The sequence below is a fragment of the Arachis hypogaea genome, chromosome 15 (assembly GCF_003086295.3).
Source record: "Arachis hypogaea cultivar Tifrunner chromosome 15, arahy.Tifrunner.gnm2.J5K5, whole genome shotgun sequence".
Taxonomy (NCBI): Eukaryota; Viridiplantae; Streptophyta; class Magnoliopsida; order Fabales; family Fabaceae; genus Arachis; species Arachis hypogaea.
The window spans coordinates 57,460,268-57,472,827 of record NC_092050.1 but is presented as its reverse complement, the minus strand read 5'-3'; positions in this window follow the sequence as shown (position 1 = coordinate 57,472,827).

Sequence of the window (12,560 nt, the reverse complement as noted above, 5' to 3'; positions counted from 1 at the left end):
CAAAAGACTCAATGCAACATCATATAGAAGAAAGGGAGGAAGCCAACCAAGGGAGTCTACACTCCAATGAAACAGAGAGTTGCATAGAGGGTGAGTTTATTAAACCACCAATTTAAGAAGCTCTTGGTGAAGAGGATGTTCCAACTATCCAACAAGATCTAAATGCTGAGATTAAAGATGTGAAGGCAGTAGAAACAAGCACAAAAAGGAGGATTGTGACCGAGAAACAAAGAACCATATCCATAAAGAGGAGAAGGTCAAAGAACAATCCAACTACTAATCTAACAAGAAAATTCACTCAAGCCAATCACAAAACAAAGCTTGCTGGAAGGAGTCACTCAAAACAAGGACCATCAACTGACTCCTTTCTCCACTTGAGGTCATTCTTCTTAACAAATTGGAAGAAGAGGAAGAAAGTCATGAACAAAGTGCCAAGCTAATGAGAGTAAAAGAGTGCTTATTAGGAGGCAACCCAACCAAAGGTAGTTCTCTTTCCCTAGTTAAATTCAATAAAAGAGTTAAGTAGATTCTTTGTATTGCAAGGAGCTAAGTTTGGTGTTCTACACCAAAGTAATTCAGGGGTGAATGTGGAATTCTAAGTTTGGTGTTCCACCAAAGATTTCATTAAAAGCACACTTCAACCCTCAGTATTAATAGTCACTGACTCCAAATAATCAGGGAAACTACTTAACAATTATTTTGATTTTTAGTTCATAGTTGTTTTTTTTTTCTTAATAAAAGCACATAAGGTTTCTGCATGTATTCAATCCATTACATTAGGCAAGGAACTAAGTTTGGTGTTGACACACCAGATTAAGTTTAGAAATTCACAAGCATACATGCATGCTAACTATTTTTCAAGTGCTTGGGAAACAAGTAACTTCCAATCATTTTGCAGGAATACAATCAATCTCTTGGAATGACTATACACCATCATCCAAGGAGACAAAAAAGGATGAAAAAGCTATGGATGATGATGACAAGGAAGAAACAAGAAGACACCAAGAGGTTGTATTATACTTAACTGTCTCTGATTTGTAGTGCTTCAATTGGAAGTATGATTGTGCCCTGTTTGCATGAACCTTTACATTCTGTGTCTTTCTTTATTGTCATTTTGGGCTGCTAGTCTAAGTAACTTCTTCATTTTCATCTTACTTGAATTGTATGCTGTGTCCTTGAACATAATAAAAGAAACTATGAGAATTTGCTGTGAAAGACAAGAGTAAAATCCAATGTGCAGAATTAAGTCCTAGTGCTGTGGTGGTAATTGCTAGCTAAGTTGATTTATCAATTAGGTACAAGGCTAAGATATCTCTTGAATTATGAGCTTGAAGTGCATTCTATGAGACTTAAATAAATTAATAGAGATTCTAAAAAGAGAAAAAGAGAATGAAAAAGAAAGAAAAGAGCAAATAAAGCTAAGCACCAATAGTTTGAACCTTAAGGCATGTGTCTGTGGTATTTCTGTGCAAGGATCTGCTTGGATGAGTAAGTTCTTAGGAGTACTTTATCACTTGATAACTTGGGTTAACTAATCCGGGATTGTCAATTTAAAGTCCACTATCAAGAGCAACTTTGTCACAAAATATTTAGAAACCCAAAGAGGTCCTGGACACCAAGGTCTAAGGAATGAAAAAAAAACAAACCATGTGCCTGTGGTGTGCATGTGCTGACGAGAGACTTAGGTAATTAAGTCCTTAGGGGTGTTTCAACACCTAGCACTTTGAACCAACTGGTTCGGGAGTGCTTGCTGAAAGCCTATCTAAAAAGTTCTCTCATTATAGAACACTTAGCTACCAAAAGCAATAAGCTCTAAAGAAGGAAAGAAAACAAAAAACAGAGAAGTTAAGGATAAAAAATAAGAGTCTCATAGAAGGCAATAGAGTGAGAGTTCAAGAGCATATGAGAGCCTAGAAACCAGCATGAACATGAACCTAAGTTACCATGGATGAAACTCCATGAGCCAAGGATTTGAATTCTCTAAATAAGGACTTGTAACTCTTGTATTTTCATGATCTATCACTTGCTTGAGGACAAGCAAGATTTAAGTTTGGTCTTGTGATGCCAGGGCATCTTGGCTAGTTTCACAAGCCATTTTTAGTTTGTTTTAGAGAAGTTTCATTCATTCCTAAGGCAATAAGTAAGTATTTGGATGAGAAATTCATGCTTACCTTGATTCATTCAAATATTGTTAATTTTGTGCATTTTCATGAGATTTATGCAAAGAGTTATTTGATGCTATGAATGATGCATTATCTTGTGATTAAGGCAATACTTTGACGCATTTTGTTTGGTTGATGATAGGTAAGAAGAAGCTAAAAAAATGGAAGGCAAAGAAGCAACAAGAAAGCCATGAAAAGAAGCAAAGAGAAGCAACGTTGGAGCCAAAGTTGGTACTCCAACGTTGCTGGAAACGTTGCTCCTCACAGCCTGAAGGGGTATACTTGAAACAAGAATAACTTGAGCTACAGAGCTCCAAATGAGGTGATTCCAAAGGCATTGGAAAGTATGAATCTAGATCTTTCCAAGAATATATGGCACTGAATGGTAGATACTTAATTTCAGGGACAAAACGTGCCCCGAAAGTGAAAAGATGAACATAGTATCAACATGTAGTAAGGCCAGCTGACCTCAAAATCTTCCATGGAGTATAACTCGAGTTGTACAGCTCCAAAATACGCGCTCCTAATGGAATTGGAAAGTATACATTGAGGGATTTCCAACAATATATAATTGTATGGGTGAACAATACGTTTGATCTCCACAATCTGGCGTTTTCGACCACGTCGGTGTGCCAACATTACACACCGACGCCAGCGACCCTATCCTCTTCAAAGGAGCATAACTTGAGTTGTAGATGTCCAATTGAGATAATTTTAGTAGGGTTAGAAAGCTAACATTCAGTGCTTTCCAACCATATATAATAGTATATAATGGGCATGAAATTGGCAATGTTGACAAGAGGAGAAAGTAACGTACCAAGGCTTGATGTGCAACATTCAGTTTTGGAATTTGAGAATTTAGCATCCACGCGCACGAGTAGGTGACGCACACGCGTGGATGTGCCAACATTGGAGGGAGCATTTGTAGTCCAATGCTAAGGCCAAAGTGCGCGATAAGCTTTCAAAAATTGGAGTTGGGAACTTTGCATCGACGCGTACGCATCAATGACGCATACGCGTGGACATACTTTTTCAGCCCAACCACGCACACGCGTACGGCACGCGCACGCGTGACTGCAAGAATGTTGGCACTCAAACTTTGAGTCAAACGTCGATGAGAGCAACCAGAACCCATTTTTTGAAGTGAAGTTTGTCTCAACATTTGCCCAAAAATGTTGACTCCAACGTGGATACCAGAACTCTGCAATTGAGTAATCGCTCTTCTCTACATCACTGAGAATCATCCCTAACTGCTTCAGCCAAGGCCCAAATCCAAATACTTGATCCAATTGAAGATGAGAAGATGTTTATAAATTGAAAAATTGTTGAAGATTGAAGGAGCTCTCTGAGAGGCCCTAAGGGGCTCTGGGAGTTCAATTCCCTGATTTAATATTTTTTGCACTTTTCTTTTAGTTTCTATTTTCTGCATTTTTCTTTCTCTGTAATTTTAATTGAGCTATGATGTACTAAACCCCTTTTCATTGGGTTAGGGAGCTCTATTGTAATTCAATGGATCAATAGTAGTTTTCATCTTCTTCTTCTTTCTTTTCTCTTGATTTTTGTTAGAAAGCTTTCGATCATAATTCAATTGGATAGTTGTCTTGACAGAGAAGCTATCCATACTTGGAATTCTTCTGATCTTTGAGAGAGGGATGAAGAATTCATGCTAGAATTGCTTTCTCACATTGGATTAGATTGGGGGTTGGATGGATATTGTGACATTTAATCCTACCAATACTTTGATCTATAAATTTGTGTGGTATAATCAATGACCGAACTTCAACTCTTTGCATGAGCAATTAAATCAAGACATTGGGCAATTATTCATGCTTAGAGAGATTGGTGAGCCAAGACATTGGGAACTAATCATCTAAGATTGCCAAGCAACGTCAATGAATGCATTGATTTAGGAATAGATGAAAATGATTTGATCCAGAGAGTTCAATATCTCCTGAAACCCAATGAACCCCCTACTTTGATCTTACCCATTATGTTTACATTCTGCTCTTTAATTTCATGCTAAATCCCCATTCCCTTTTAATTTCTTACAATTTAAGCTTCTGCACTTTAATTTCTTGCAATTTAAGTTTCTGTTCTTTATATTCTGCAATTTAATTTTTGTTCCTTTAATTTCTTACAATTTAAGTTTTTCGCCAATTTTTCTTTCTGCAATCCCTATTTTAATTTTGATTTTGCTCAACTAGAACAATTCTCCAATTAACATTGATCAACCAACCAATCCTTGTGGGATTCGACCTCACTCTACAGTGAGTTTTTACTTGACGACAATCCGGTGCACTTGCCGGAGGAAAATTGTTGAGAGACAATTTTCGAGTGAATCAGGCACTTCCTTGTAAGCTCTTTATATCTCTCCCATGCTTCATAGAGAGTTTCACTATTTTGGTGCCTGAATGTTTGAACCTTAGCCCTCAATCTGTTAACTTTTTGGGAAGGGTAAAATCTTGCGAAGAACTTGTTAACTACATCCTCCAAGTGGTAAGGCTTTCTTTAGAAAACTACTCCAGCCACTTAGATGCCTTGTCCCTAAGAGAGAATGGGAACAACAGCAATCTATAGGTGTCAGGATGAACACCATTGGACTTAACAGTGTCGTATATTCTCAAGAAGGTGGTTAGATGTTGGTTGGGGTCTTCTTGGGCACTCCCTCCAAATGAGCAATTATTTTGGACACGGGTGATGAGTTGAGGCTTTAATTCAAAGTTATTGTTATGGATGGTTAGTTTAAGAATGCTAATTCCATAATTTCCCAGGTTTGGGTTGATGTAAGAGCCTAGAACTCTTCTCTCCTGCCCAGCATGATTGGTTGCACCCTCTCTGGCATGATTATACACCTCTGCCTCATGATGGTTCCACATATCATCCTCTATATTCATATCTAAGTCCTCTTCTTCTTCCTCTACACCAATAGCCTTCTTTCCTCTTGATTCCCTCCTTAATCTAAGGAAGGTCCTCTCAGGTTCACTATCAAATGAGGTTGAAGTTTCTTCTCTTCTACCTGTCATACACTCAACAAATACAGGCAAATAGGAAATGGAGAAGTTACTAAAAAAATGGTGGTTAGAGTGGTTAGTGCAATTAATCAAATAGTTAGTGGATTAGTGTGAGAAGTGTAAGTAACTAATGAAAATGCAAGCAAAATTGCTGAGAATTAAAGTTAACAAACTAGAATTAAATTGATCAACAAAAGAAAAGAAAAATGTTAAATCTAGTTATCCTCCAATTTAACCATTGTCAATGCAAAATCAATCTCCGACAACGGCGCCATAAACTTGATACACGAAAATTTGTCTCTCAACAAGTTTCCCTCGGCAAGTATACCGAATTTTTTGTCAAGTAAAAACTCACAATAGAGTGAGGTCGAATCCCACAAGGATTGATTAGTTGAGCAACTTTAATTAGAAAAGTGTTCTAGTTGAACTAAGCAAATTTGAATTTGAAAGTACAGAAAATTAAATGGCAGGAAAAGTAAATAGCAAGGAATGTAAATGACGGAAAGTAAATGGCGGAATGTAAATGGCAGAAAGTAAATTACAAGAAAATAAATGGGAATGGGGTTATCAACCATGAAAGTAAACAACAGAAAATAAAGAGAATGAGAAGATCAGAGATGGGCAGTTCATTGGGTTTAGGAGATATTGTGTTTTCCGGATCAAGTTCATTATCATCTCTTCCTCAATCCATGCAACTCATTGATCTCTTGGCAATCTTATGTTATTGAATCCCAATTCCTTGGCAATCCAATCTCTCTAAGCTTGAACAATTACCCAATTCCTTGATCTAATTGCTCGTGGGAAGAGATGAATTATGGTCATTGATTATACCACATGTATTTCCAAATCAAAGTATTGGTAGGATTATATGTCACTATATCCATCCAACCCCCATTTTGATCCAACATGAGAAAGCATTTCTAGCATGATTTACTTATTCCTCTTCCAAGGTTCAAAGGAAATCCAAGTATGAGTAGCTTCTTTTCCATGACAACTACTCAATTTGATAAAGATCGAAAGCTTTAAAGTAAATCAAAGAGAAAGGAAAGAAGAACAAGAATGAAAACTATGATTGATCCGTTGAATTACGATAGAGCTCCCTAAGCCAATGAAGATGGGTTTAGCTGTTCATAGCTCAATTCAAACAGTAAATGAAATTAGAAAGAAAGTACATGAACTAGAAAGAAAAGTACAGAGAAAAGTAATTCAGGATTTTCCCTTTCAGTCTTCCCAAAAGTGCCAAAAAACTAAAAGTTCAAAAGTAAAAGTCCCTAACTAACTTCAATTCCATCTATTTATACATTTTCTTCATTCAGTCTTGAAGACTCTTGATATGGGCTTTAGCCTCTGTTGAAGCTAGTTGGGAGTGGCCTTTAGTAACGTTGATGAGGACATTTGCAAATTAACGTTCATACTCTGCATGGTGCCATTTTGTATTGAAGTCGGAATTGATGTTGGAGTTCACGTTGGGGTTCAACGTTTGAGCAAGAACGTTGGGTCAAACATTGCAAGATAGTGCTGGAACATTTGCCATTAAGTTTGACCCAACGTTGGGTTCAACGTTGCACCCAACGTAGGTGTATCAATGTTTTCTTGCCCACGCGTGTGCGTCGCCCACGTGCACTGATGAGGGAAAAACGATTCCACACAAAATCGCCGGCAAGTGTACCGGGTCGCATCAAGTAGTAAAACTCACAAAAGTGAGGTCGAATGGTCGATCCTACAGGGATTGATGGATTGAGCAACTTTAGTATGGTGATGAATTTAGTTAAGCGAATATTTGATGATTTGAGTGAATTTTGATTAACAGAAGTGAAACTTAAAGTGCAAGAAATTTAAAAGAGCTGAAACTTAAATTGCAAGAAAAGTAAATGACTGAAACTTAAAGTGCAAGTAATTTAAATTTCTGAATCTAAATTGACAGGGAACTTAAATTGCATGAAGAATAAAAGGATTTGGGTGCTGGAAATTAAAATGGAACTAGAAAATGTAAAGTGCAATAAGCTAAAGAACTCTCAGATGAAGAAATTCAAATCAGGATCAGTACCAAAACAGAAATGTAAAATAGAAGAATCAAAACAGAATGAAAACTTAGATCCACGTTAAAATCCTAAAAGAAAAATTGACAATTGCAGAAGAATAACAAAATAGAAAGAAAATGTAGATCTCAATTGCTCTCTCAACCAAACAGAAAAGTAAAAATTGCAGAAGAAGGAAAGAACAGAAAGAAAACTATGATCAGATCTCCAACTTATGAAACTATCAAAAGAAAAGTAAAAGAGAACTCCAAGATGAAGGAATCCAGAAGAATTCTTCAATCCGAAGTCAAAGGACCCAAAAATAGAAGCTAAAAGTTGCAAAAGATAGGAAACAAAATAGAAAAGAAAACTCAGATCCGATCTAAAATTCTAAAAGGAAATTAAAAGAGAGAGCTCTCTTATGAAATCAAATCCCTATCTATTTATACACTTCCCAATTCTGGCTTCCCGTACTTAGAGTGGGCTTTTTGGCCTTGTATGAAGTAGACCAGCATTGCCTTGTTGCAGCTTCCAGGGGAACGTTGCGTTCTCAAAGTGAGCGCAGCGTTCACTCACCCATGCGTGCGCGTCTCTGACGCGTGCGCGTCTCTGACGCGTGCCCGTCCTTTTGTGCTTTTTGCTCATCGACGCGTACGCATCATGTACGCGTACGCGTCACTATTAGTCTTCAGCTCCCAAAGCTCGCGTGCCCCTTTCACGCATACGCGTCGTTGATAGCGTTTTCTTATTGAGCGCTATGTTAGCTTATTGAACGCTACCCTACGGGTGCGCGTCATCTACGCTTGCGCGTCATTTACGCGTGCGCGTGGGTAGCCAAATATCAACTCCAGGCTTTAGTTCTAGCTACGCGTGAGCGTGATACCTTCCAGTTCATTCATCGATGCGTTCACGTCATGCACGCGTGCGCGTCGATTGCAGAACTTTGCCTCCAAATTTCAATCTACCCGAAAACGCTGCCCTAGTGAACGTAGCATTCCTTTTGAAAACGAGCGCCAACCACTTCCATGCGTACGCGTCATGCACGCGTGTGCGTGGATCTTCGAAATTCGTTGCCTGACACGTAAGCGTCCCATAAGCGTGCACCTCGCTTACTGAGCGTGGGGTTCCTTCTTTGAACGCAACGTTATACTGTAGTGCTTCATTTTTTCACCTGAATTCAATCAAAAGGCAATCAAAGTCTAACCAAAATTATAAAAATTTGCATCATTCATAATAATCACTAAATTCTTGCATAAATCTCATGATTTAGTATAAAATAGATGATATTTGATTGAATCAAAATAATCATGAAATTCCACTCCAACCACTTACTTCTTGTGCAAGAAAGTGCATAAAACCTAATAAAACAAATGAGAAATGCTTGTGAAACTAGCATAAGATGACTTGTCATCACAACACCAAACTTAAATCTTGCTTGTCCCCAAGCAGGCACTAAAACATGAGAAGAAATGAAAGAAGACAGAAAGCATATATGTCCTTATTTAGCAGGTGATTGAATTTGGTTCATGGGGTTTTATGCAGACAGATTGTAGCTCAATTTTCTTTAGAATTCAGGATTGAAATGTCCCTTTAAGTGACAATCAAAGTTGCTGCTGTGAACCTTGTTATTCATTCATCCTTGGTATTTTGATTTTCTTTTTTTTTTTTTCTGCTGAGAAGCTTATACTTTTTTTCAAAGCTTAGTGTTATGTATTGCAGCAGCTCTTTGGCTCTTTCTTCAGGCAACACATCTCCACCACGGACATTTGGCTCACAATTCACCCTAAGACATTGATGCCCAGCACCTCTTTGGGTTACTAAATGCTTTGTAATTAGGTTGCTCTTGATGGTGGATTTTCGGTTGGTAATCCCGGATTAGTTAATCCAAGTTACCAAGTTTTAAAATACTCCTCAGAACCTAATAATCCAACCAGATCCTAATACAATAGCATCACAGGCATGTATCCTAAGGTCCAAGCTATTGGTGTCTAGCCTTATTATCTTTCATTTTTGTTGTCAATTCTTGGCTTTTCTATCTTTCCTTCATACTTCTCTTTTTTTTTTCACAGGCAGTAGCCTAGTTCACACTATAAAAGAACATCCTAACCTCTATCTTTTATTAGTGAGCTTACTTTAACAATCAAACACATATACCACCACTGAACTTTATCATTATTCCTACCACATTGGACAATTACTTCTGTTTCAACATTTTCTCTTATTTATGTAGGGGGGACAAGACATATATTCAAGTAGGATGAAAATGAGACAGGCATTCTGGCTAAATCACTTAATTGAATGCTAAAAGAAAAGACAAAAAACAAAATGCAGAACTTACTCAAAAGATAAAAATGAAAGACATAAAATTTTAATCATAAAAACTGCATAACTTGGAATGCATATCATTTTGCAGATATGCTTCTTCCTTATTTATTAAGATTATGAAGGAACTTCACCACCTCTACTTTTTATGCTCTTTTCCCTTGCTGGACTCTCCTTTCTTCTTTGGCTCCTGCTTCCTCTTCTTGATTGTTTCTTCTGGCTCATCAGCAGGGGGTTTCTGAGGCCAAGACCGGCCTACATGATCCCATAATCAAGCATCCTTCAGCCTTTGTTCCGTTCTTTCTATATTTCCATAGGCTCTTGCTCTTTGCTTGTTTACCAATTCCTGGCACTCGATGAATGGTTTGATCTCTCTATTTACCACTGGCATGCCACAGACTATGTAGTTCAGCTTTGCTTGAGTATTAATCAATCATGTCTGAATGCTGAGCTTCTCCAACTGTGTGGTATATATTCTTCCATTGATGAAAATTCTGGAGGTACTTCTCCTATTCAGCTTGCTGTTGAAACAATTTGTCAAATGATTCTTGAGAGTGACCAAATTGTTCCCTTTGCTGCTCCAGAATTCTTGCTTGGAATTCTCTCTGCTGGTCCATCATCTTCATCTGAAAGTTCTCTTGTTGCTCCATCATCTTCAACTGCCAGCTCTCTTGCTGCTCCTGAGCCATCAAATATTACTCTTGCTGCCTCAAATATTGCTCTTGTTGTTGCTCCTGTGCTCTCACATATTGCTGAGACATTTCTTCAATGGCTCTTTGCATTTGACTTAGATCTATTGCACCAGAAGCTTGTCCCTCCTCCATTTGTGGTCTCCTTCTTCTTCCTTGGGGTCTTCTCTCTTGCTGATTTTTAGTGTCAGTGGCACCTTTCATTCTTTGCTTGGTGATTCCTCTGCCTCCCTTTACCCGATCTGTATCTGCATCCTCAAAGATTACCTTGCTCTATTGCACAGCCTCAAAATGGTATTTGGGTGACCAAGTCTGCTTGATTTACCGTTATCCTTAGCCATCTCTTGGATGCTGTCTGCTATGAGCTGTGGGATATTAATTTCTTCTCCTTTGAGTATGCAGTATGTTAGGATTGCTCTCTTTATTGTGACCTCTGATGTATTTCCAGTGGAGAGTATAGATCTTCTCACTATCTCATACCAGCCTTTGGCCTCAGGTATGGGATCAATTCTTTTCAAGTAGCTTGGATCCCCATTTGAATCCCTTTCCTAGTTTTTGCCTTCAAAGCATAAGCCATTTAGTAGTTCATCAGGATCAGTCTCACCCTTCATTCTTTCATCAAACCTGAGTTCTCCAAAGCGTATCACTCTTATTTGCAAGACCCTCATGATAGATGATGGGTTAAAATCCACATCAACCCCCCTAATATAGCTCTTGTATAGAGGGCTGGTTTTGCTTGACCTTATAGCATTTACGTAGAACTCTCTTATCATGGTTGCACTTATGTCTGTGAGAGGTTCACATAGGAGTTCCCATATTCTCTGTTGGACTATCCTTCTCATGATTGGGTACTCTCCTTCTTTCAATCTGAAACCAATCTCTAGAATGACTTCTTTTGCTTCCATCAACCTATAATATCGTGACTCATGAAATTCAGATTTAAATCTTTTGTCATCATAGGTTGGTGGTTCAGCTTCGACTGGTTGCTTCCCTTTCCTTCTTTTGAAACTTGATGAAGCCATTAATTAGAGAATGAGGGAGGCCGAGTTGATAAATGAAGAATGGTGAGGGAGAGGGAATTTTTGTGACTTTTAGGGTGAGTGTTTGGCTTACTGGTGAAGCACGAATAAAAACTTAAGGAGATAGGTATGGTTTGGAACACTCAGACATAGTTACTAGAGCTTTTCTTTAAGGAACTGAAGTTTATTTCTTTTTTTTATGCACGGAGTGTGAAAGCATGAGTTAGGTGATAAACCCCAATTTTGTGGTTTATCTTGTGCTTATTTTAGGGGATTTCATCACCTTTTCCCATATTTATTCAATGAAATAGCATGGTTTTGCAATTCTCCCTTGAATTGTGCTTAAGTGTAAAAACATGCTTTTTAGGCCCTTAAATTAGTGATTTTGATTCACTTTAATTCCATTCGATGCCTTGATGTGTATGTTGAGTGATTTCAAGTTTATAAGGCAAGAATTGGATAGAAGAAATGAGTAGAAAAGTATACAAAGGTGAGAATGCATGAAGAAACAAAGATTGAGAATGCACCAATGGACGCGCACGCGCAAAAGTGGTTTTACATAGAGACACGCACGCGTATGTAACGCGTCCGCTCGGGTGAAGATTTTGCCAATCGACGCGCATTGACGCTAGATCTCACTAATTGATTTGGTGTAGAACTAGGATTTATGGACTTGGATTGATATAGCTCACTTGACTTTCCTCTACTATTTGTTAGGGGTTAACTTAGTGGGATTGATCCTTGCCAATTCTCATGTTGTGGTTAGTGATTAGGATAGAGATCCTTGACCACCTAACCTTGCCAAGACCTTTTTGTTAGTTTATTTCCTTTGCCATTTACATTTCTTGTCCATCATCTCAAAAACCCCAAAACATACTCCATAACCAATAACAAGGCACTTTATTGTAATTCCTAGGGAGAACGACTCGAGGTTTAAATACTTCGGTTTATAAAATTTAGGGGTTTGTTTTAGTGACAAACAAATTTTTTTGTATGAAAGGACTATTGTTTGGTTTAGAAACTATACTTTACAACAAGAATTCATTAGTGGAATTCTAAACCGTCAAAAGTCCGTTCATCAAAATGGCGCCGTTGCTGGGGAGTTGCAATGGTGTTGTGCTATTGGTTATTGTATATATGTGAATATTGTAAATAGGTTTACCTTTTGCTTCTTTGTTTATTTTGCTAATTTTAGGATTTGATTTTCTTGCTTTTTATTTGATTTTGTTTTCATTTTCTCTTGCTATAATGAATTCTCACTTTGGCTATGAGTTTATTTCTAACTATGTTGTAGGAAATGACGGCTACAATGAAGATGTGTATCAAGAATGGGATAACC